This window comes from Haemorhous mexicanus, chromosome 8, assembly GCF_027477595.1.
Source record: "Haemorhous mexicanus isolate bHaeMex1 chromosome 8, bHaeMex1.pri, whole genome shotgun sequence".
Lineage (NCBI taxonomy): Eukaryota > Metazoa > Chordata > Aves > Passeriformes > Fringillidae > Haemorhous > Haemorhous mexicanus.
In genome coordinates, this window is record NC_082348.1 from 24,814,894 (window position 1) to 24,840,746 (window position 25,853).

The window sequence follows — 25,853 nt, forward strand, 5'->3', positions numbered from 1 at the left end:
CTTTCAGACATGGCTGAGTGGCAGACTGCCCTGGAAATAGATTCTGTGCCTTTTGCTTGAAGGGAAAAGTGTTGCTTCTCTAAGGAGGTGACTTCTGGCTGTGCAGGCTTGTTGGACACCATCAAATACAGCTGTTATGCACAGGGTAGAGAAATGCTTCTTGTGGCAGCCATGTGAGTGAAAGAGGCTTTGGTTCTGTTTGGGTTTTTCTCTTTAAATAAGGGAAATTTAATATTTCATTATTTGAGCCATGCTGCTTTAAAATCTGTCCTCTGAGAAACTGTGATTACTGAAGCCTAGAGACAAGGGAATTACAATTCTAGACTAATAAATTTTGGTCTGACCTAGAGCAGCTATGAATCACAAATAACCTCTCTTAATTCACTCATGTGAAGCTAACCACTGTGGTGTTTCAGACACTGAATGTTGTCCATGACCTCTTTCCCTGGAAGGACAGTTGGACAGAAAATTTATGTGTAGTGAAGCATTCCTCCTAGCCCAAATCCTTTTCATTAATTCAAAATACAATTTAAAAAATATAGGAGAAGATGTCCAGTCTTAATACATTCTATTTTCTCCCCAAACCTTTCAACTTGAGAGCAAAATTCCTCCTCATCTTTCCTTTGCTGGTATAGTCTCAGAAGGTCTCTTGGAAAATTGATAAAATAAAAGTGTAACTTGGGATCTCCAGCAGAACTTGAGCATGTTCATCTAAAGGCCTCATCCAAAACAATTCTCTTGTCCCTCAATTCCCATCAAGCATGTTAGAATCTGCTGCTAGGCAGCAAGGATTAACTGGTTTACTGCATTATCCAGTTAACCCTGACAGCATCTCCACTAAAGCCAGGAGGATGAGCCAGGCATTAGAAACTGGATGGACAGTTTGAAATAATTTACAGTGAAGCCTGGATTTGAGCAGAAGCATTGGCACATAGCATAAAATTATGTTTAACAGATTTTGAAAATCTGGTCCTCAAAGTTAAAATCAGATTTGAACTACAGGTAAAACTCATATTTGGCATGGTTTGTCCCCATTCTTGCAGGACAGACAAAACTAGAGTTCAGTTCCTAAGGCTTCCAAAGGCAATTCCTGTCTCTAAACCCACCAACCTCCAACATTCAGAAACAGCTCAGACTGTTCCTCGTTGCTCGCATGCACTCCTTTGTAAAGCACACAAACCACTCCACTGCTTGCACTGTCATTAGAGCGCACTTCAGATTCAAAATCAAAACTTTGTCTCCAGCATTCTCACACATACCATGACTGCTTGCCCACTAGGGGACTCCTGATATTCTCATCTACCTTCATGAAGGATTAGTTGTCACATCGAGCCCTCCAGCCACCTGGAACATGGAAATTCCATTTACATAAATTCAGGGCCCAGGTTGTTTCTTTGCTCTTGCTGGCTGTCATAGCAGCCTAATTCATGGGTGGTCACGTCAGCCCTTCACCCTTGCATGGTGCCTTCGAGTTACAAGCAGCAAGCTCAATGCTGAAGAAAAGAAAACACATTCTTCAGTCTGGCACTGAAAAACAGGCATATGAATATTAAGGAATTTTTTATAATCAGAGGGGTTTTAAAGAGACAGTAAGCTACACTGAAAACAACTTACACACAAATTAATAGTTAGTTCTTCCTCTCTAATACAGATTTCCATGGAAGTCACCTTTACCCAGTAGCCAACCTCTGGAAAACCATTGGTACCTAAGGGATCTTACTAGTTGCCCTCTGCTACAGAATGGATTATTTAAACATTTCAGCCTTGGATTAAGCACCTTGGGAAGCTTCAAATGTTGCCTTTCCACACCAAACAGCATCCAAATCAATTGTTGGCATAAACAACAGTCAAGCTGCCTTCTCTTCTTGCCAGAAGAATTAGGTCCAATGGGACTTAGCAATCATAATTTTTTCCACCATAGCTTCCATCTCAAAACTTCCCAGCAAGCAGCCACCCATTTTTTTTGTGGGTTCCAGTATGGTATGATTTCCAAAAGACTTAATGTCAAGCCTAGGAAGGCAAGGATGCTCTGCTCTGGGACATGGCAGATGATTTTCAGAAATCTGCAGGAATTTGTTTTGTACAAACCTAAGATGAATTTGATACTTTTTGAATTTCAATACAACTGGCAGAACTCTTGTATTACAGCTGCCTTCTCCTCATTTAGTGCATAGCTCAAAAACTAATATTACCCATCTATTAGCATTTCACAGTGAGTTATTTGTTTAGTAGAAAAGAAAAGTGATTAAAATATACAAATGGTGAAAATCACCTTTTCATCCTCTGCACTGCTGTATAATTCATGCTGAAGAACAAATGAGATTACAGCACAGGGACTGTCTCCAGGATGAGTTACATTTGTCCCATTTCCCATTCCTGTTATAATCTTTGTCAAGACAGTAGAATGATATGTCCCATTTGCTGCCCCCTTCACAATATTTGTCAGACTACTGCAATAATATAGTTGCTGGATACCCATATACACATCATGAATTATTTGTTGATGTAAGGAAAGTGTTCTTGCATTCTCTTTGAGTAATCTGTCCTCCCCTTTAAATCCAGAAGCAGGTACTGAGTAACATCATTTCTTTTTACTGCTTTTAGGGTGAGATTTGCTATGCTGATCCTTTTGTTTGGAAATGGTAAAAGAGGAGGGGGTGCTCAGCAGAATGGCAGACATAGTATATCGCTTTGCTAATTGCAAGGAGGGATCCAGGTGCTGGCAGAGATCAAACCTACTAATATAATATCACCAGCCCTAAAGGGCAAATAATTGCAACAGATAAATCATTGTTCAATAAACAGACCATTAGAACAGCCTCAACCCCTGAGGAAACAGCTTTGAGAAAACTTATCTTCTTATGCAAGCATTTGTGCAGGATTAATAGTCATCAACTAACAGCATTTTTTTAACTAATGTCAAAAATGGACATGCTCCATTTGATCTGATATGGCTACTGCTGAGTAAATGCAAATAGGAAAAGAAAATGGAAAAAATGAATGCATGACAAGCGGACAGTGCTTCAAAAATAGTGGGAAAAGGAAGGAACAAGCATTATGCTGTTTAACTTGCACTTCTAGGGATACCTCATGTGGCAGGATACTTGAGAGGAGGGCCAAGCGATTACCCTAAACAAACAATCTTGTTATTTCAGGAGGTCAGTTTAAAGACTTACCTGCCACTCGTTGGTTGGAAACTGTGCAAGAACAGACTCACTCCTGTCATCATCAATGCATCTTGAGTCTGACTGGACTGGAAATTACGTGGTTTTGAACACTCAGCCATAGTTAGGAAGTGCAGCTCCAGGCTGACTCCTGAAGGAACTGCTCCCCTCTGGGGTGGAGATCACTGGAGCCCAGGCACTGTGCAGCAGGAGTTAGAGCTGCTCTGACCTACTCCCACCCCTGGAGCCCAGGATGACTAAATGCCAACTTTGAAAACAAGGGAGCTGAGGCTAAGGGTAGGTTGAATGTGATCAGAACCAGGACATACCGAGACAAGGGGGATCCCAGTTCTACAAGCCCAGAGCTGCTCGAGCAGCTCAGCAGCAGATGACTAGAGGCAGGTACCCATCATGAACATTCATGGCTGTCTCTGCTTGTCTGCCAGTAGTAATTGGTGCTTACAGGGTGAGCTGCAGCTGTATAGGGTTCATGGTTTTGCTTCACTCTGGGTACGCTGAAAGAAGTTTTGTTCTGGCAGGGCTGCTGCTGGTGCCAGCCATGCTGGAGAGGATCCAAAGGAGTGTACCAGAGAAGGGAAGGAAAGAAGGCCAGCTGAATCAGACTGGCAGCAGAAGAAAAGCTGAGCTTTAAGCATCTGCATGCAGCATGAAGACACTACAGGAACTAGACAGTTTTTGATGTATGCTATGTCACAGGGACATAAGAAAAACCTTTGTGTTCCAACCCAAAGGTCCTTCCAGTGCAGTTCAGTCAGACCTGGATTTGGCATGGCTGGGAGCAGAGACTCAGGAAAATGCTGGAACTATCATGGACACAGAACATGCAGCAAAGTTATCACACAGAAGAAGCACAAGAACATGCTGCCTCCTCAACAGCAGGGAAGAATGAAGTGGCCAGCCTAGCATGCTACTTAGAGAGGAGGGGTGAATGCCCCAGCAGAAAGCCTGGTCAAAAGTAGCAGCAAGCTCTCTGAGAAAAGGCAATCTCTCTATGATCCGAAATTTAACAAATCTGCTTATGAAGAGGGTGAAGGAAGGGAATTTAACACTGATAAATCCTGATTAGGAAACACATTTGTTCCTCCCAAGTGAAGAGCCAAGGGGTTCACTGTACTACATATTTCTGGAGCAAGCAATTGATAACACATGACAGCTAACAATTAACAATAGAGACTTGGCCCTCCACAGAGAGGGACAGAGATGGCCAACAGCAGGGTGGCCAGAGCAGCCACAGGGCAGAATGGGTTGCAGACCTTATTTGACCCACACACTCAGAAACTCAAGGGCTTCCTCTCTGCTATAAATGATGCAGAAACCATTTTAGCTCTGTCCTAAACTGAATGCCATAAGGCAGCTGTGCCCTCAAGGCGTCTTTCTTCAAGATGTTTTGCAAGCTTAAGAATCCTAAATAATAAAGAAATCAAAAGAGGGAGACTATCATTCATGCCACTCACAAAGAAATTAACTTTTCTCACCACACAAACAGAAGCAGCAGTATGGCAGTCACATTTGTATTTCAAAAGAAAACAGTAGTAATAGTGCTGTCTTTTTTTTGGAGATTATAAATTCTTCAAAGATACTTTTTATTGCTGTTTTAAATATGTATTTCCAAATGTGAAATAAAGGCATTGTGTACCAGTTTAAGAAAAAAACAACAGAATAGATGCAACTGTGACAGATGCCTGAAGAGAATAGGAACAGAGAAAGCATAAGGATACTAATTCATCCTCCTAATACCACCCTCCCAGCATCGACTATTTTTCAGCTCAAGAGATGTCCTCCCTATTCCAACATTTTCCTCCCCAAATCATAATTTTTCAGTTAGTGTGTTTGTGTGAGAGCAAGGTTATAGTCAGCTGTCAATAATTTTCAGCAATGATCCACAAGGATTTCTTATTTTAGACTAAGAAGGGATACTTCATACTGATTAAATTTGTCATGAGCCAAATACCAAAAACCAAAATATAACCAAAAAACACCACTTAGGCTTACCAGAGGTGAAAGACTACCTTAGTTTTTTCACACATCAGTCAGAAACAAAGTAGGAGAAGAAAATCAATGAGCATAGATTCCCCAATGAGAACCAGTTTTGCATTTGCTGCTCTTTACAAAAGGTATGTAGGTTGATGTCACTTTCATACAGTTTGAAAGCAAGACAAATTATTCAGATCTTTATTCGTGATTAAATACCTTATTAATGTATTTCCCCTTGTTACCTACAGCAGTTGTGTTTATGCAAAACCAGAAGAAGGTATGAATTCCAGGGAACCATCATGGGGTTTCACAATGTACTGCACAAGGAAAGCAGGCAGTCGCATAATTATTCCAGCATGACATGTTCATGCATAAAATTAGGCCTTCTCTCCAAGCACTGTCTGTCAATAAGCCCTGCTAGTCTATAGGAGAGTTGTTCATAACACATTCAATTTTACCTATCAGTATGATGTCCAATTATTTGGGAAAGGGTGAAAGACTTTATGCCACATCTAAACATGACAGACATAACCTTTAAGTACTGGCAAATGCCAAGATGTTGCTGGCGGTAGGCATTCTGAACATGTTTGTGTTTTTCTTTGTACATTATTTCCCTCTTTTTTTAGATAAATGCAAATTGTTTAATATTTTAAAACCCTGCATCATCACATCTCACAAGAAGCAAGTTTGGAAAGCAGAAGGAAGTTTTAAACTACCTATCATTTCCTAATGCACTTAATATCATATGGGTTTTGTTCCTTCCCTAGGTACTAAAGTAGCCCTTCCCTGATCCCTTTTTTCATCTCACAAGTATAAAGCTTTTAGTTCAACACTGAGCAATCACTGAGGTGCAATCACTGAGCCCTGAATGAAACTTAAAAAAAACCCAAAGAAACAAAAACCCCCCAAAAACTAAAACAATTTTGTTGTATTATTCTAAGTAAAATACATCAAAAACCTCTATCTCCAAAGGGTAAAGCTGATCTGTACCTCACAAATCTTTTGAAAGAGGCCAGCATGTCTTCCTTCTTAATACCTCCCAGCAGGGAGCACAACAGCCGGTCTAGTTTATCTTAATTATCAGTCTTTATCTCCATAGGTGAAAAGATTACTGCCAGTGTGTTGCTGGCTAGAACAGAAGCAGCCAAGGAGCATAAACCATTTCCCTTTTTCCGTAACTTCTCTCACAGCTCAGGTAACTGCAATAGGAAAAACTGATGGAGGGAGTGGAGACCAGGAGAATGATATTTCTGTTGGTTTGGGTTATGCATTGCTGGTGAAAGTGGATGGTCAGTGTCACAGTGTGTGTAGAAGAAAGAAAAAAGTTTCTTTTTGTAAAGGAGGATGTGTTTTATCCTTGCTTACCACATAGGAAAACAACAAAGAGAAAACAGGCTGCAGCCACTGAGCGAAAAAAGAGAGGTAGAGAGTATAAGGGATATGTACAGTGCTGAATGCCCTTAGGACAAAACGTGCCTTTCAAAATGTTTATTTTATAGAGTGGTGTGTATGGTGGTTCTTTTTGCATTATGGAAGTTACCTTTTTGACAGTTACTGGCTCTAAGCAACACCATACTTCTGCTTCTCTTCCAGCTGGCTTAAGGAGCAGGGGATTATGTTCCAGGGAAGGTGTTGCAGCATTTGATTTGAAGTCTATGGCTTATTGGAAATTGCAGTTTTGCTGCTTTGTGGCAATTTTGGTTGCTAATTTTTTAGTATCACAGTTGACTCTGTAACTAATGTGCCCTGGTTTTCGGTTCTTTGCCAGAATTAGGAGAGCCCAGTACTGTTTTTCAGCAGAACATCATAAACTGCCTTAGGAGCCTGATACGCTGCTCAGAGAAGTTGATGGGGAGTAGAACAAGATTCTCATATGCTTCCTAGCATAATTACTGAATCACAAATAAGATTGTGACATAAATCTGAGTTACCATTTTCTTATGTGCTTTGCTCATCTGTGGTGGTTTTTCCAAGACTGCCTTTCTCTTAACTTTTCATGGCCCTGAGGAACAATCTTTTTTTGCTTCATTTGCATCTTGATCAGAACTCATAACTTAGCAGTAATTTCCAGAAATGTTAATGGAAATATTTAGCATATAAGACTCAACAGAAATACCTTGGAGAGCTAAAACAGGTAATTAGAAGTCTTCCAGTTCATACCAAAAATTTACCTCTCACTGACCTTATATCTGCTTTACATACTAAATAAACATAAACACAAAATCACTGCCTTACTGGCCTAATCTGGATTATTATAACTCTTCCTCTGTGTATTATTTTGTATGAGAAATTAAAACACAGTTCAGTCACCTTTTGCAGCCTATTTCATGTGATGAGTACTTACTGATGGTGAATTTTTCCTTGGCATTAGGAGCTGGACTATGGTGCACATCTCACCTCATCAGATGAACCTTGAGGATTGTGACAATTTGCAGCTCTCTGTTATACAATGGGCTGTGGATAGAACTTCTTGCCTTTGCTCTAACTCTTACATAAAGGCACAGTCAGCAGACTGGGTCATTGCTAAAAAGGAAGCTCTGGCCCTAAGGTTCCCCAGTTTAAAGGGAAAATGAAAGTTGACCATAAAGTGAAATCAATGTTGACGAGTAGCCTCTCCTTTATCTTTGTGCAGCAAAGGGTGGATTTACAGGACTGAAGTCTGCAGGAAATCCTTTCAAGCAGCTTTGAAAAATTTAGCCAAGAATTTTTTTCTAACAAACTTTTGGCAGCATGTGTGCAGCCTTCTGGTTTATAGTGAAAGATTTAAAAAGAAGATACCAGTAACAATAATATATTAATTTCAAAAGCTGGCAAGTTTCCTTCCTCCAAATCAGGAAGGACCCTTGAGCCAGCTGGACAGTCTGAATACTGGCTACCAATGCTCTTTTCCAAGACAGAAGTAATTTGATAACTTATTTCGAGCATAAATCTTTGTCTCTTTGAAATATGATCTATGTCATCTGGCTGTCTATAAAAAAACAAATCTGAGAAATACCTCAGTTCTGACTGGGGGCTTCAGGACAATACAGCTGATAAATTCTAGTGATGATCATGATGACTGCTTTAATAAGCTGTAAAACTTTAACTGTTGGCATGTAGCCGACAAGTGAAATTGTTGCCTGTTTCACTGTTCTGGAAATTCCACAAAAGTCTGACAAATCTAAATTTCATTTTGAGACCTGTGTTTGAGGTTCCAGTCCTACAGGCCTTGAGGACTAGTGGCCCAGTGTTTGATCATGACTTTTATGCCAGAAAACATGGGGAAATTTCATAGCAGAGAAAGAATGAGACTTTCTGATTAAGAAAATATCCATATCCAAAATATGTACCCACCTACAGTTTTCCAGTGATGGCCCAAACAAATTACTGACTTGCTGAGCTTTTCTCCTGTGAAAAATGTAAGTGAAGGTGGAAGAGAGATTCAAGCATGGCATTTTTCTTCTGAAGAAATGGGATAGGGGTAGCAAATCTTTCAGGGTTCACCTGGTAGGTGTGCACCTCTTTCAGTGAGCTTTGGCTGATGTGGTGGACTGTGCTTGGTGAGCACTATTAAAGCAAAGACTCCTATTTGTATCATAGTTGTGCAAATCTTCTTTCTGGAAAATGACAAAACATCTATCACTTGTGTGCATGTTTCACACTCAAGACTGTTAAACAGCAGTTTATGTTGTGCCAGATTTATTTTGTTGCTGTCTTTTGTTATTGTAGATATTACAACAATGTTGCTATAATCTTCACTATACTCAAAGCTGGAGAAATCCACCTAGGCACAATCATCAAGAAGCATTTTCTTAATCTACCCCTGTGTGAATAGAAGGTGTGGTAAAACCCCACTAAAACAGGGGGAAAAGCCATCCACATTGTGCAGTTTCTGCTCTCCTCTCCCATCCAAGGCCTATTTTCTTTTGTAACCAGCTCAATGACACTTCCAAACAGCTGTATGTTTTCCTTTTCTCTAGCTGGATTTTTCTAAGCAATCAGAATTCTTCTGCAGCACTAAATTAAAAAAAATAAGAATAAATAAAATGAGCATTTCAACTACAAGCAGTCTTTGCTCTTTCACTGCAGTATGGCTCCTATCCAAAGCCAATTATGTAAAACAACAGCACCTTGGCGCCATTACCACAGCCATCTAAAGGGAAGAATTGCACCTACTCAGAGCTGAAAACATTTTCAAGAAATTTAATTATTTTCTTACTTTCTCGCCTCAAGCATGCTTTTTACCTTACTTCACTCTAAAACGCCTTGGGTGTTATTCAGCCAGAACATATGGAGCACTATATAAATCCAAGTTGTTGCTAATTTTACTTAAAAGTCAGGGTTTATTTTCTGTTTTTACTTCTGCCTGTTTACACGCCTTGAAACATCTTTTACATTGCCCCAGATGTCGCTTCCACAGTGCTTCATCTTTTGTACATGTTAATTTGCTTCTTCAGTACTTGTGATTTTTTGCTTCATAGTGTTAGAGATAAATGCAATGCCAAAAATTAATTGTCAAAGAAAATAGCAAAATTATTTAAGTTCATGCCTTTAAATTCAGTATCAATTAACTTTAATGGTCAAAACCTTTTTAATCAATTTATGAAACTGTGTAGATCATGATTTCCAAAGGAAGAAGTGACTCTGAGACAGCTCTATATAATAGAGAGATTTCTCTTTATTTTACTGCTTTCTGTCTTAACTTTTACCTACTGTGGAAATAATTTGTAGCTTTTTTTTCTCATATTAAGCTTTCAATGATCTCAGTCAAGAATTCCAAGAATACTGATAAGAGCTCCTGGCAAAGCATTTTCCTTGTTCTGCAGTGGGCTATAAGACAGAATAATCAAAGCATGATTTACTCTCAGATATGGCACAAGCGGGCTCTCTAGAATATATATCAGAATTATATCCTGGAGGCACAGTGAGTTGTTAAATATTGGCCAAAGTTGTGGTGGTCTTCTGGAATGTTTTCATTCAACAACTGGGGTGCCTAGCAGGCTGTACTCATTTCCAAAGACAGTTCTTAAGAATGAACTAATTTTAATTTAGAGTATAATGTTTCACATGTAAACAACACAATTCTTTGTATAACTGTTGAGGCTGTTTCATGTGTGCACTCTTAAGTCCTAAATGAAAAATGTTTAAAAAGGCTGAGTGATTTCTTCACTCTCAAGCAAAGTCACAGTTTTTTGTGTCCTCCCATCTCTTGGTTTATAGAGAAAATTCTATGTACAAGGATAAAAGGAAATAATAATTTTCTGTTTTATGTGTACCCTTTCAGTTTATACACTCTAGGTGAAGACTTCACCTGCCTCCAAATTCTCTCAGGTAGCTGGCACCCTAGAAACCACAAACACTGCTGTGGTTTCTTGGTAATAGCTTTGTTCCTGGTCAAAGCTATTACCTATGTTTTTGAGACTGTGGCTACAGATCATTTCCTTTCAATTAATTTTTTCACTCCACAGTTCATGTTATTCTCACATTTCTTCACTAACATGAACTAAGAACTGTGAATGAAAGCAGTCATTTAGATGAAATCTCTTTGATGTAGGCACATGATCAGACAACTCCTAAGAGCTACTGAAGGGTAGGGGAAATGGGGAGACAAGAACAGGAAGAAGAGAGTGGAGGGCACATGGGACTGACTATACACAGGATTAGGGAAACTATAAGCAGAGGAATAGATCTTGGCCCCACAACACAGACTTTTCTTGGAAAGCAAATGATTAATGCAGTATAGTGCTGATCTGAATTCTTCTTGACATCATGGAAAATAATAAATTAGTAGACAAACACAATTTTTGAAAGAAGGAAATACATACTACTTTCCAAAGCGTGTGTGTTTCATAAATTGAGCTTGCAGTGCTAATTGGGAAGAGACTAAAAAATCTGGAATTTTAGGTCTTATCCTCTTTGGAAGCTTCCATTCATTCAACCGCCACCTATACTAACCTTGTATCTCCACAACTTGTCTTGATACTTGGCATAGCTGAAATGAATGGCAAGACCATCACTGTGCTCAAAAGCACTGGAATCATAAATATTCTCTCTGGAGTCATTCAGCAGGGATATCAATAGAGGTGTGCTGATGCCTGCTTACAGTGAAGTCCAAATTTTTCACCTCAGGATTATAGTGAAGACCCACAGAAAAGAACAGAGCAACAGCCCCTGCCCTTCAGTAGCACCATCCTAGGAGGTTGACAAGAAGTTCATTGTCAGTAAATGGATTAGGTTTACATGGCAATCTTTTGGTACCAGGGAACTAGAGGGTGGCTTCCCTGGGAAGCTGCCAGAAGCCTCCACTATGTCCAACAGTGTCAATGCCAGATGGCTCCAAGGCGGATCCATCGCTGGGCAAATGAGAGTGGTAATGCCATCAGGTTAACGTATTTAATGAAGGGAAAGAAAGCCTACAGATGCATTTTCAGTCAGACAGAGGAGTGAGAACCTGTGAGAGAACCAGGAAGAAGTGTTCCAGGCACCAGAGCTGAGATTCCCCTGCAGCCCGTGTCAAAGACTGTGGCGAGGCAGCTGTCCCCCTGCAGCTCACAGAGATCTACAGTGAAGCAAATAATCACCTGCAGACCATGAAGGACTCCATGCCAAAGCAGGTGGAGGCTCAAAGGAGGCTGAGACCCTTTGGGAAGCTCACATTGAAGCAGGTTGGCTGGTAGGACCTGTGGCCCTGTGCAGAGAGGATCCCATGCAGGAGCAGTCTATTCCTGAAGGACTGTACCCTGTAGCCCCTGGGACTGAATAACTCTCCACCGCTCAGGCAGACAAGGCAGAGAATTTGTGAGTAAAATCGAGTCTAGGAAGAGGAGGTAGTAGTAGGAAAGATGTTTTAAGATTTGTTTTTATTTTCTCATTATCCTACTCTGATTTGATCACTAATAAATTTAACTAATTTCCCCAAATAGATTCTTTTTTGCCCATGAGGGTAACAGGTGAATAATCGCTCCTTGTCCTTATTTCCCTGTCCTATATCTGTCTTTTCATTATATTTTTTCTCCTTTGTCCAAATGAGGAGGTCAATGACAGAGCAACTTTGGTGGGCACCTTGCATCCAGGCAGGGAAAACCCATTACAGTAAAATAATAATAAAATATAATAAAATAATAATAATAAAAAAGGGGTTCTGTTGGTCCACATGGAACTCCTGAAAGTTCATTGAGGTCCTACATCAATATATTTTTATTCTCAGCAGTGTGTGCTGCTGCAAGAAATGCTTTGTTTTCTTGCTGTCCCTGATTGAAGAAGTGCGTTGTGCAATGCTGTTAAGGCACCAGAGAACTCTGTCAAGGAAAAGAGCAGTTCCTTGGCTTAAAAAACCCTAAAAGGCCTTAAGAAAGGCTTGTTGGTTCTGCACAAACAGAGCAGCATTAAATTACAACCTGAGCTTTTTACCCAGCTCACTCAAGTACAGCAAATACCAGCTGGAGGGTAAGGAGGGATTTGCTTTCCAAACTGCTAGGAGAGGCATTTATTTCACTAAATTAAACAAATATCAGCCTGTTTATGGCAGTAAAAGTCAGCTGGACATCATGAGCTATGGTTTTTATTGTGGGCTGTTCAAGATCTGGCATCCCTGAGGGACCTGAAGGGAGCACAACAAAGCTACAGAGAAATGCTAATGTGTGGGCTGTGGGTCAGCAGGATCAAGTCATCACAACATGGAGGTGCAGGACAGGTTTCTACCATGCAGCAAAAGTGATGCTAATAGTGCTACACTGTTCACTCGTGGTCTCCTGAGAGACTCATCTGCCTGCAGAAGAAGAGCAGCATGAACTATGCTTCTGCCTAGAAGCAAACCATTTCTATTAATGCTTTACATGAGATTGTTGAAAAGAGTGGGGACACCAGGAGAGAAGGTCCCTGGACCTTGGAGAATTAAGAAGAGGAAGAGAGGAGGCAGATGCATTCAAAAGAGGACTTTTTTGCATCCTCCCTGCAACATGCTTTTCAAAGTCTCAGGAATGGCTGCTCACAGTCTCTCTAGAAGTGGGTAGGTGCTTTTCCTAAAATAGAATCATAGAATGGTTTAGGTTGGAAGGGACTTAAAGATCACCTAGTTCCAAACCCCCTGCCATAGGCAGGGACATCTTTCACTATACCAGAGCTCCATCCAGTCTGGCCTTGAACACTTCCGGGGATGAGGCATCCACAACTTCTCTGCGTAACCTGATCCAATGCCTCACCCCCTTCAGAGTAAATAATTTTTTACTAATATCTAATCTAAACCTACTCTCTTGTAGTTTAAATCCATTTCCCCTTGTCCTGTCACTGCAAGCTCTTATAAAAAGTCCCTAAGCAGTTTGGACTTCCATCAGCCACAGTGGCATGTAAATTCCCAGAAAAATAGCTTTTCTTCCCTACACTGTACCAGCTTAGTCCTGGTTATTGAGGGCTGCCTAATGCCTGACCAAAGGGACAGAAACTGTCCTAGTAGGGAAGAGGAACCAGGCCCAGTTCATTCCCTGAGTGTAGGAGTACAAAGAGCACTTGTATCACCCTAAGAGCACACATACTTTGCTTTCTGTGACCCTGCAGCGCCATGAATATGACCGACCCCTAGCACTCATCTTGCTTATTGATTACTTTCCATATGCTGGCTGCAGATGGTCTGGAATCTCTCTGCTATGCAACTTCACGCAGCCCCATAATGCAAGAAAAGGGAGCCCCATCACACTGAATGATGGGGTTGAAATAGTTGGATTTCTAACTATTTCTATCAAATAGCTATTCTCAATACGGCCTGAGTTCGGGCATCTGTTGCCATTCATACACTGAATATTCTGTCAACCTGCAGAGAGCCTGTGACTCTCTTCTCTGGGAGCAATCTAGGAGGCAATAGGGCATTCTGTTCCAAAGACTGAGTGGGAAGGCTCCCTTTGATTTGCCATTTTCAACTGATTTCTGGGCGGTTGGATTTTCACTCTCTTCCCAAATCTTTTGCCCTGTATTTTACATTCCCTGCTTTGCAGTATTAACACACTCTTTTTTTTTTTTTTTCCCCCAATTTAAGGCCTTCTTTTATTCTTTTTCCTAGATATATGTGTCCTTTCTGATAAAGCAGACAGCCTTGAAAATACAAATCAGAACACACATACTACCAGAAACAAGATAAACTTTCTGATGAAAACATTGTTGCTCTAGGCTTCTTTTCTTCAGTGAATTGAGACCTTAAAGAAACCTTACCTGAGCTCTGCAGAAAATCTCTGGTGAGGCCAGCATTTTAGTACTGCTCTTGAATCTCAGCATGGTGTTTTTTTCTGAAGATGTAATTTTGCTGGTGGCATTAATGCCTGTGTAGTTGAGAGAGAGAAACAGGAGTGAATTGGCCAATGCTAATGCCAGTACACACACATGCAGACTTCCTTCATAAAATCAAAGAAATGGAACTTACCGAACAATAACTTAGGAAAATCTGATTTCTTATTTGTTCCAATGCCGAGAGGCATTTCCTTTGTCTCAATCTTCTTCTCAGCAGGTGTCCCACACTGATGAAGTGTCATCAAATTGTCATCTCCCACTGAGAGAGACACCCGCACTGCTCACTGATTGGAGAGATGGAAACAGGGACAGGTGTTTCTAAAAACTGTGGGCTTTAAAATTAAAGGAATACAATATTTTTTCCCTTGTGGCACATATTTCCAAAATAGAAGAACTCTTGAAGTAAGGCCATGAAAGAGAGACTGAAGAAGACAAATAAGACTAGTTAGCGTGGCAAGGAGCTTGGTACCAAAAGTTTAAGAAAGTCAGCCTCAGTGTTGGAAAGAACTTTGTTTCAGGTCAGCTGAAGCCTTGATAATTCTGTGGCAGAGTAAGGCAAGTCTGTTGTTTGGGTTCCTCTCACAATGGCTGTTCAATCAGAGGAGTTGGTGAGATTCTGAAAACCGGTGAATTATTGTTAAGAATAATGAGGGTATCTGTGCTTACACTGGTTAGGATAAAAATGCAGAACTGGTAGAATTTATTATTAAAACTGAGCAGCTCTCTTCATGGTGAAGCCATATTTCATTAGCTTTTTTAAGCATTTTAGAAAGAGCAATTGAATTTCTCGAAGAAATTGCTTATCAGTGATCTCCTCAGCTAAATGGGGATAATGCCAAGCCCTGCTTTTACACAAATGAAAACAAATGTGTTAATTTATGTGAGGTCCATAGCTGCTAAAGTCAGGAATGTGACAAGAATATCCACGATAAGATGAGTAATCCTAACTTCAGCATGAAGTGGATAGTGTTCAGTAAATAACCTGGGACCACACAAACAGAAAGGGAAAGGAAAATATTGAGCAGCTTCTTGCACGGTGGATTTAATCTGTCCCTTGCATTGTGAGACACAGGCCCTCTGGGGAGAAATAATATATGCTTATGCAATTAGATAATGCATGCACACAGGAGGGTTAATTAAGGTTGCACTGTTCTGACATCTCATATCTGTGTGGTTTTTAAATTTGCAGCCTTAGCTTCCTGGTATTTTTCAAGGGATTGTTTTTAACTTTTGTGTTTGTCTGTCAGAGCAAAAAAAGTATTTGTGTTCTAATGCCCACCAAACTTTCATTTCACCCCTCTTGCCTAACTGCATTGAAGTCCCCCCTGCCCAACCACACAGGATCCATCTTAGAGCTTAGGTCATGATCAACTTGCTACAGCATCAGCTTATAGGAAAATTAACAACAAAAACTGAGTATTTTCTGTTTCATTTTGCCACTCTCATGAAAAACAACAATAAAGCTGAGCAGCCCCAGAAAAACACAAAATCAAGTTCTATCCTGTCAAGATACCATCAAAACAGGAGTGGCTGTGAGAAGGCAATTGACTGGGAAGGGTTTGGTTAGTATAGGCATGGACATAGCTGAAAGGGCCTGTCTACATTTGATAGATACATGCTAACTGAACAAAAATGACTGATTCCTTCTATGCTCAAAATAATTCAATTGTCTCTCATGTAAGGACCAAACGTTTCCTTTGAATCCCTAGGGTGGGGGTGCTTTTCACAGGCTATGAAATCTTCAGTCTGGCAGCTCCACAGAAGGGCTGGTTGCTGCTTCTGCTGAGCTGAGGGGCAATTGTCATAGCCAGAGACTTTGTACTCCTCCTCTCACTATTAGGCAGGTAAAGCGCTTAAATAGTGTATCTGCTGGGCCCTGCCCTCTTGTTTGGTTTTATCCCATTGATCCTCTTTCCAACACACCTGACCCCTTTATCTTGAAGCTGAATAGTTTAAGCCTCCCAAGACAGCTTTCAGTTGTAAATTTAGACCAGACATTTTTGTGTCTCTCTACAGTAATTTTTCTCCCATTATTCTTCTCATTTCATGTGCAAACCCTCTGAAAAGTCCTGCAGAAGTTAAGAGGGATGAAACCTGTAACAGTCTATAGAAGTATAATAGTGCTCTATTCTGGAGTTGAAATAGAGTCCTGTCTTCTGCAGGCTTTTCGAGCCTTCCTACCAGATTATATTATTTGACAAAGATGTTAATTATATTCTATTCTATAGGTTGTTCAAAATGTAAGGAAAGGTTATCAATTTCCCTGAGATTCTACAGGGCTTTACTGCAGAAATCGACATCACAGACTAGAAAATGCAGTCACCACATGAAGTATGCCCATGTCTCTTTTGTCAGGTGTCTTTTATTTTCTGTATGAATTATTTATTACTCATTAGTACTGGGAGAAGTGAATTGTACTCCTAATCATGACCAAGAGAATGATAGGGACAATGTGGAAACAATTACAGGAGTGTTCAAGTTCTCTGAGTGCCTGCAAAAATATTTTAGTTGGTTGTAGGGGGAAAAAAGGTTGTTGAATGTCTGGTTTTGTAGGAAGCACAAATACCCCGGTGATGAGTGCTATACAAATACCATATTACAGTATGGAAGCCTCATTTTGTACAAGGAAGTAATACACAAAGACCACAGTAGTATTTGACATTGTGACATCTACTGTTAGATTTCCAAGAATTTGGTAGGATGAAATAATCATGACATCTCTATGTGTGGAGCTGAGCATAGAGTAGCACAGCTGCCCATCTACTCCTGAGTAAATACACTGTGAAATGAGATCTCAAGACACCAGATTCTTGCTTCAGAGCTCCAGGGTGTGCTCTCCCTGCAGAACATTTGAGCATCATCCCCTAGGTAGGACCTTACCATTTACTTTGCTTTTAATATTCTCAAAGAGTTTTAATCTGTCTTGGGTACTGCTAAAATACTTAGACCTAACAGATTCTAATGCATTAGGGATACAATACACTCAACACACTCATCATAATTAAATCTTGACCTTTTCTGGCAGGTAACCCCAGCAGGCTAACATCAATGGATTTAGTAGTGGACTCCTTCCTTCTAAGATAACAGTGTCTTCCCTTCTCTAAGTGGTTTTATGTTGTTTTGGGCCTGTATTTGTATGGCTGTTAGTATAATTAGTTGCTGAGATAAGTCATTCTTACAAATGTAGGAGTAAAAGGATGGAGCAGAAGGCAGGTGCACTTGGAGAGTTGTCACTGAAGAGAGGATGTGGCTGATCATCTGAGTGACATGAAAGCGCAAAAGGGTTATGAGGAGTTATTTTCCACAGGCAAGGAGCAAATGTTGGTGCACTCTGAGTAGCTCTTGTTTCAGATTAAAGGAAGCAGAGACAGAGGGTGAGGGGGAGTTTGAACCAAGTAGATGGAGCTATGAAACAATTATGGTTGATTTTTTGTGGGGCTTATAGAGGCATCTTCTCATTTTACCAATGTCATGAATAGATCTAGATTTCTAGGTTGCAATGCATCAACAGATACCAGTAGAGAGTTACTGGTGCTACTGGCAGCAGTGGTGGGTGGAAATTGAAGAGATATCTAGGTGTGTAAGTGCATGTGTGTGCACAGATGATTTGCTCCGTGACAGTGACTACAATGGACTTTGCTCAGAAGGAGTGCTCCCTAAAGAGTAGCTCCAGGATCACTTTAAGCTTTAATGGAACACAAACCACAGGCACACATTTACATATTTGGCATATGTCGTTGAAGGCAGGAACAGCTAGGGTCAGCAGCAGAAATGGGGAGAGGGGAAATGAAGATTTTGTCAGAGGTGGTTAAACCTCCTAAGAATCACAGACAGAAAAAAACTGTGCTATTTTCCCTTACAGTCCTGTGTTCTTGTCTGTACAGGCACTGTCTGATCTTGAAATACTTTTAAAATGTCTCATGTGCAGATTGGGTGAAGAAATGGCTGATGCAGCCCCAACGGGAGACTGGCTCCTACTGTACACAATACTGTATGGGCTTGCCACTGAGGGCAGAGAAAATGAATGTCTCAACTCAACAGTAACATGAGCTTCTGACTTCTTTAGCTAAAAGCAAGACCAAGCTGGACTCACATACTTCCTTACAGGGTTTATTTAGAGATCCAGCATAATTTATCTCTGCAAGCAGTAGTCACACCACTTTCTTTTTGTCTACATAAATAAAACATTCTTATTGGCATACTTGAAATATGAAGTTGGGTCATACTAGGATCTGGGTACGTACTTGAATATAATCACATGAGGAACCATTTTCCTTAGCAGGGCTGGGGATAAAGAAATATCTGCCTCCCTTTTGCCTCCACCCCTGACCTAAGTTTGTTGTGTTTCTAATTCTAGCTGGAAGTATAGAAAAGACAAAGCACAGAAAATGTCACATAAAATCCATTTTCCATAATTCAGGTCTTTTTCTGACCAGTGGCACTCACAAGTATTTCTCTTTATTCAAACTGCACACCATAGTGAGAGTCAATTTTTCCCCCACTTAAAACCTAGTAACAAAACTTTCCTAAAAGTCATGAAGTCACCATTAAAAATCCAGATGTTTAAGAGTAATGCACCCTGAAGCTTCTTCTTTTTAGCTTTATAATTTTCCAGTTCTGTTGGATGACAGGTTTTCAGGCTTTCCTTTACCCCATCAAAAGGAACAGAAAGCATTTTTATAAGAAAAAGCTGAGATTCCCACAGACCCAGAGTTTGGAATTTAAAGAAAACAATCACCAAATATGGCAAGAAACTGTGAGCTGGAGATGTTGAAACACTATTATTATTATCATCTGCTCTCATCTTGTCTTTCCCAACAGGCTTCACACCAAACAGAGAGCAGAGAAAATGCTCTCACCTAAGACAGGATGAATAAGCTGGTTACGTTTTAAGAAGTGCCAGGCACCCGCAGGTCTGCTATCAGTGGGAAATGCAGGTGCTCTGAGAATAAAATCCAGTTGTCAGCTTTTTTCTGCTGTTGACTTGCCTCCTTGTTCACTCTTCAGAACACAGTCCCACTGCTTTTCCATGTAATAATAGAGACTTGTGGCTGTTCTCTGTCAGCTTCATCTGTGGGCTTAAACAGGGTCATTCAGCCTCTGGGGAAAAACATAAACTGAGTGCTCTGTGTTTGTGATCTGAAAGAGGGATCTGAATTGAGCACCTTTTTACTTTTCCCAGTTTATTTCACACACAAACGAGAGTATGGGAGGATATGTATGACTATGTCTTCCTGGAGCACAAGGGCAGGATGAGCCTGACTGAATAATTGCTTTTAGTTTTCTGTGATGACTTTATTGCAAACAGCAGTATATGTTATGAGGTTTGGGCTCAGTGCTGGAGTGCCAGACTGCAGTTAGTAGCCTGAGCAGGTGCCTGAAGTGTACCACGTAAAAGCTTTTTTTGTCACTCAGAGCAGGACTGTGCCATGGTCTCTCTTCTCTGGATGTGGCAGAGCCAATGGCACTAGTTCTCTGACTGACTGGCCTAAAAGCTTTCTTTTACTGCCAAATGCTGACTTTGGATGCCTGCTAGTATAGAAATGGAAAGAAAAGTGACTTTGAATCATCTGATAGAAGGCAATGGTACCAACCTCCACAAATGTACCTCTGGTGGAGTACAAAGAGGGGCTTGAAGAAAGCTAAAATGTAAAGAGCACAGATTAAACAATAGGAATCCCAGTGATCAGAGATGCCTGTGTGCATAATTCCATGCAAGGAAGGGGGATGGAAAGTCTATACCTCATCCTCTGCCAGACTTGCCCTGCTAATATGTCCTCAGCACCCCACAACTTAAAAACACCTGTGAACTGCAACAGCTTAAAAGAAACACGCATTTCTCTCCCCGATGGTCTTGCATTGACTGCAATTAAGAGGACGAAGGTAAGGCTTATATGAGTGTATATGCTCCCCTGTCCAGATGAGTTCTTGCTATTTGATTTTCTTTCCCTGTCACTTCACTCTGCTTGTTAAAGGTGCCAATTGTATAATTTCATGCTATGATGTGAGAACACTGTTCACACCCATGGTAATGATGTTCCATTCCATTGGCCTGCACAGCTTTTAATTTCTACTTAATACAGTATCAAGGTTTTATGTCCAACATTCTAAATGCCACAGCATGTTGATGAAAAGAAATTACATTGATGAAACAGTTAGGCAGTGATTAATATGATCCATAACTCAGAGTGATGTAGCAGCCCCAGCTTTCTATCCTACACAAAATGATGTCCAATTACTTGCTATTGATCAGATATTGCATTGCACCAAATGGGATGCCAGCATCAATTCATTTCATCATATTGAATTTCAGCCAGTATCATGGGTATTTGGCACATGTTTTGCTGAAACATTTGTCTGCCATCACAGAGCTGATGAACAGGTTGGCAGGTTTTGTTTGTTAAAAGGGTGGGGAGGGGATGGTGAAGAGGAAAAGAAAGAAAATAAATGTGCTAATGCTGCTTGTGAATTTGTCCTCATACCTGGCACTGACAGGACAGAATGCCTCCATGCATGAGCACATTTGTTTCACACAAGTAGCTGCATGTCCCTTTCAGACATGTTAACATTCTGTACTGCTCACTGCTTATTTTTTATTGATAATCAAGTGAATAATTAAAGCCCAAAAGCTATGTAAAAGCCACATATATCATCTTCAATATGCAAGTAATGCACCTCTGCTCAGGCAGAGGTGACTGTTATGAATGATGGCCTAGAAATCAATCCTTCATACCAGTGTGTATCACTTCCTCACACTGAATTTGTTTGTAGGAGATGTGGGTGCCAGCCACATTTATGGAAATGGGAGGGAGGTACACAGAGTGGTCTTAAGATGTCTCTTCAGCCCACTTTCCCATGAAATTATCATCTTGAATTTATGTTTCTTCTTTGTTGTTGATGTACTATTTTCCCAGCTGATATTCCATTATTTCTGAGCTCCCCTTCCCTTTATTTTAATATTTTGTTCGTATTGCTCCTGCCATTACTAGTTCACTTACAACATTTGTTCCACTCCCTTTGAAAGAAAACCCTCCCATGGAAGTGCCATTGCTATTAACCTCTCTGGCGAAGATCACAAGTCGTGTGCCCACCACATGGAGTACTGCTAGGCCAAATGTAACAACATCTGCCACGCATTCAACAACTTCCTTTTGGATTCCTCACACTCTATTTTCACTTCCAGCTCTAAGCAGGAGTGAGATGTTTCTCAGATGCCAGAGGGCTGGGAATGTGCCATCCTTCCACTGCAAACTGGGTGAGTTTTGAGACAAATTAAGCCAAGCACTAGAATTAAAGTGGAAATTACCTGTCCACAGCTTATTTCTGTTGACTCTTAAGGCACCTTCTGCCATTGAACTGCTTTCCAGATCCTTGAAAAATACAGTGCTGACAAAATTATCAGTTATGGAGCTCTGCAAATGTTTACGTATCTGCTCAATTTATTGTGCTTGAATGACTCTGGGGCTGCATGAGGGTGTAAAATTAAGCATACATGGAAATTTTTATAGGCTCCAGCTTTCTACCTTACAGAGCAGATGGCATCTCTGTAAGCATTGTGGAACATCATATTTAGAAACAATTCAATTTTTTATTCAAATTATTTGTTTACTGGGAGCAAACAGGGTAGTTAGTATGCTGCAGATGTTGAGAAACATCCCTGTTTTCCAAAAAGCTTGTGACTTCCAGATACCTGAGCCTACCTGAGCTTCTTTCTAGAGAATCTGGCTGGGATTACCAGATGGTGTCATTTCTTTTCAAGATACGTCACTCAATTTTACAGTAAACTTCTTTAGTGCCTGTAGCAAGTCTAGAATGTATCCTAATACACAGGCATTCCTTATGTTTTAAGTGTCTTAAGACAGATCAGGTGAATCATATTACTCAAACTTGAGATCAAATATAAAGAGGAAAAATGGCTGAGATCAAAAAAAAAAAAAATAGGATAAATAAAGGAAAGAAAATTTGAATTCCTTTCTGCTCCATAAGCCCTCACCTTTTTTTTTAATCAATTCTAGTGTACAGTAATAATTTATTGCTAAGATAGGATAATAATCACAGCTGTCCACTCAGTATTGAACTTCTAATTAAAGCCAAAGTATTTTCCATCCTTACCCTCTTTTAGAATAATTTTTCCAAATGTAATTTCAAGTCTATAAGCAAATTATTACTCAGCACGTGTCTGGAGGGAGAAATATTCTTCTGCAATAATTCAGTGCATAAAGTATTCAAGGGACAATTCCCCAGCAATTCCTGTTTTGCTGTGGCCAGTATTCTCCAGATGATCCTTGCACTTGGATTGCATCACTTAAAGACATTTTTTCAGAGGACTAATTCTCATCATTTCCTCAAAATCAGACCCCTTTGCAGTGTCTCAGGACAGGTATAAAGAGAACTGAGCAATCTCAACTCAGGAGACTCTTCTGATTTTGTAGGTTTATACACTAATTTAATTAAAAGTGTCCCCTTCTTTTGAATCAAATACCCAATACAGGATTAAGTTCTCCAATTATTCATAACTTGATCAGCCTCATTACAATTTTTGAATATTCTGTTCTCCAGGCTGAACAATCTGGTGAAGAGAAGGCTTCAGGGAGATCTCATTGCAGCTGTCCAGTACTTAAGTGGGACCTAAAAAAATGAAGGAAGTGATTTTTAACATGGGCAGATAATTATAGGACAAAGAGGAACAGTTCTAAACTAGAAGAGGAAATGTTTAGATTAGGTATCAGGAAGAAATTCTTTACAGTGAGGGTGGTGAGGCACTAGAATGGATTATCCCAAGAGATTGTGGATGCCCTGTTCCTGTCAGTGTTCAAGGCCAGTCTGGATGGGGCCTTGAGCAACCTTATCTAGTGAGTAGCACCCCTGTTCATGCCTGTGGGGATGGAACTGGAAGATCTTTAGGGTCGCTTCCAAGCCAAGCCATTCTCTGATTCTATGATTCTGAGACTGATCTCTCTGCATTGGACTACAAAGAACCTAAACATCTCAAAATGTTTTCTACCACTTTCTCTTTTAAAGAGTTTGTGATATGAGATGGTCAAAAAGAAGAGGCAAGTCTAATTTTCTTTTTTTTTTTTTGGCAGTAGTTCTATGGGGCTTATTAATGCTTTTAAATTTTTGTTTTATATTAGGAAGGTGTGTTTTTTCAATCTCAGTTGGCAGCAGACAGGTAAAAAATGAAGAGGAATAAGTACAGCTACTAATTAATTTTATCTACTACAGCTTCTTATTAATTTTGAAAATTAAATGCAAAACCCTTAAAAGTCAATAGTGCTAATGAAAATCCTCCTGCAAATCTCTGAAACAAACTTCAAGCAAATTTATGTCTAGCATTCTTCCTTGTTTTCCATCTCTAGGTTCACTTTTATGTGTGATTGTTTAAACAGGGAAACACACTGGAAACTACCTAGCATTGCAATACAATGCTACATGACACACTGGAAACTACCTAGCATTGCAATCTCAGTGTTGGAGCTTCTGCTTCATACATGTTTGCTTAAAGGGATGTTCACATCTCACCTGAGAGTGTGAACATCAGTTCTAGCTGATTGTCTAATGCCCTGCAGTTTATGTCCAGGGCTGGTCATAGACCTTCCACCTACTTAAGTGGGAGGACTGGGGCTCAAGGAAAACATAATATTGCCAACAAACATCCTGAAAAGGAACAGATGAGGTCCCTCTCCCAGAATTGTAAATGTCTTTAAAGACAGAAATTAACATTTAAAATCATAATTCTGGCATCCTGCGAGAGAATCACAGCATTGCAGAAGAGCTGAGGTTGCGAGGCATGTCTGGAGATCCCCCAGTCCCACCTCCTGCTGAGGGCTGTGTCAGCTGGAGCAGCTTGCTCCAGGACATACCCAATCAGGTTGTTTAATATCTCTAAGGATGCAGACTCCACAGCCTCTCTGCATAGTCTGTGCCAGTTCTCAGTATATTTACTTTTGTTTAAATGAAATTTATGGTATTTAATTTTGTGCCCACTGCCTCCTGTTCTGTCACTGGGCACAGCCAGGAAGAGTCCACTGCTCATCCTCTGGAGTTTATACACACTGATAAGATGCCCCTGAGCTAAATAATCTGAGATCTCTCAGCCACTCCTTGTATGGTAGGTGCCCTGAATTCATCTCTTTGTCCTTTGCTGGGCTCACTTCATTATGCCTGTGTACCCCTCTGTGCTGGGGAGCACAGAAGTGGGCACAGCTGTGGTCTCACCAATGCTGAGGAGAGGGGAAGGCTCTCCTCCCTCGATCTGATAGAGATCCTCTCCTTGTGTTAATCACCCTCTCACTTTCAAACTAAATCTGTTTGATTCTTATTTTAAAGCTTGTTTTCATAAATACAAATAATAAATGGAGGGGGGGGGGGGGAACAAGAAAGGAAAAAAACCCCAAATACAAAAACCCAGAGAAGAAAGAGAAAAGACAAAGTGAGACAAGCCCTTGGAGCCCAAGGCCAGGGTTCTAAGAAATGTCACATTGACACAATACTTATAATAAATTAAAGAGCTGTCACTTCAGAGGTTGCCACTCTGGCTTTGACTTCACCCTTTCTTCTATGTAAAAGCACCAGGCACTCAAGGCACAGCTGGCACCAGCTATATTGGTTTCTGGTTTCTCTCTCCACTCCAAACTGCCCTTATCCTACAGGAAGTCCAAAGTCATTTATTTGTGTCCTCAAATATTTGTGCCTGTGGCTCTAGGGTGGCCAGAGAGAATCTGAGATGAGTTTGGCCTTAAGCTGTACTTCAAAACTTGTAAGTGTGTGTATCATGGAAAAATTGAAGGGAGGACAGATGCTGCAATCACTTAAGCCAAGGAGCTAGATGAGAATAATTTTGTTTCCTTGGTTGTCTCCCACTCTTCTCATCCACAAGGATGTTGGATGAGAAGAGTGGGAGACAACCAAGGAAACAAAATTATTTAGCTAGCATATGATCCATTGCACCAAGAAACTTCACCATTTCTAGAGGCTTTCCAATATTTATAAAAATGCAATAATAGGCTTAAGCAAGAAAAGGCATGAGGTTAGGTGTCATGTGATATCTGTGATAAGAAAAATGTGTAATTGAGCTGGAGTGGAGGTGAAGCCTCTTCCTTCACATACAGTGCTATTACATTCTTTTCCACTTGGATACCCTCTCCAAGCACACTAATCCATGGATCTGCAGAAGGATAATCTACTGACATCCAATTTTCTGGGATTTTTTTCTTGGATGGGCCAATTTGTTGACTGAGGTGTGGATGTTAACTCTTTCCTACGTAAGTGGACCTCAGGAATTAAAGATGGGTTTGTTCATGAGCAGTGAGCAAGCTTGTGTTTCTACCTGTCTGACTGATGACATTACTAAGTACCCCAAGCTGGGGAGGACATTTAAGACATTAGAAGGTAGATCACTACTGCAATTAGCGTCCAGTAAAGGAACAAGTTTGGCTC

General features: G+C 40.4%; 1 long non-coding RNA gene across 1 annotated transcript in view; it reads left to right on the top strand.

Annotated features, from left to right (window-relative positions):
- Window positions 1-3,283: 3,283 nt before the first annotated feature.
- Window positions 3,284-25,853, top strand: part of LOC132330274 (uncharacterized) — a 78,437-nt gene continuing 55,867 nt past the window's right edge. Inside the window, exons 1-2 of the long non-coding RNA XR_009487258.1 lie at window positions 3,284-3,461; window positions 21,598-21,669. This is a non-coding gene — a long non-coding RNA (uncharacterized LOC132330274). The remainder of the gene's footprint in view (window positions 3,462-21,597; window positions 21,670-25,853) is intronic.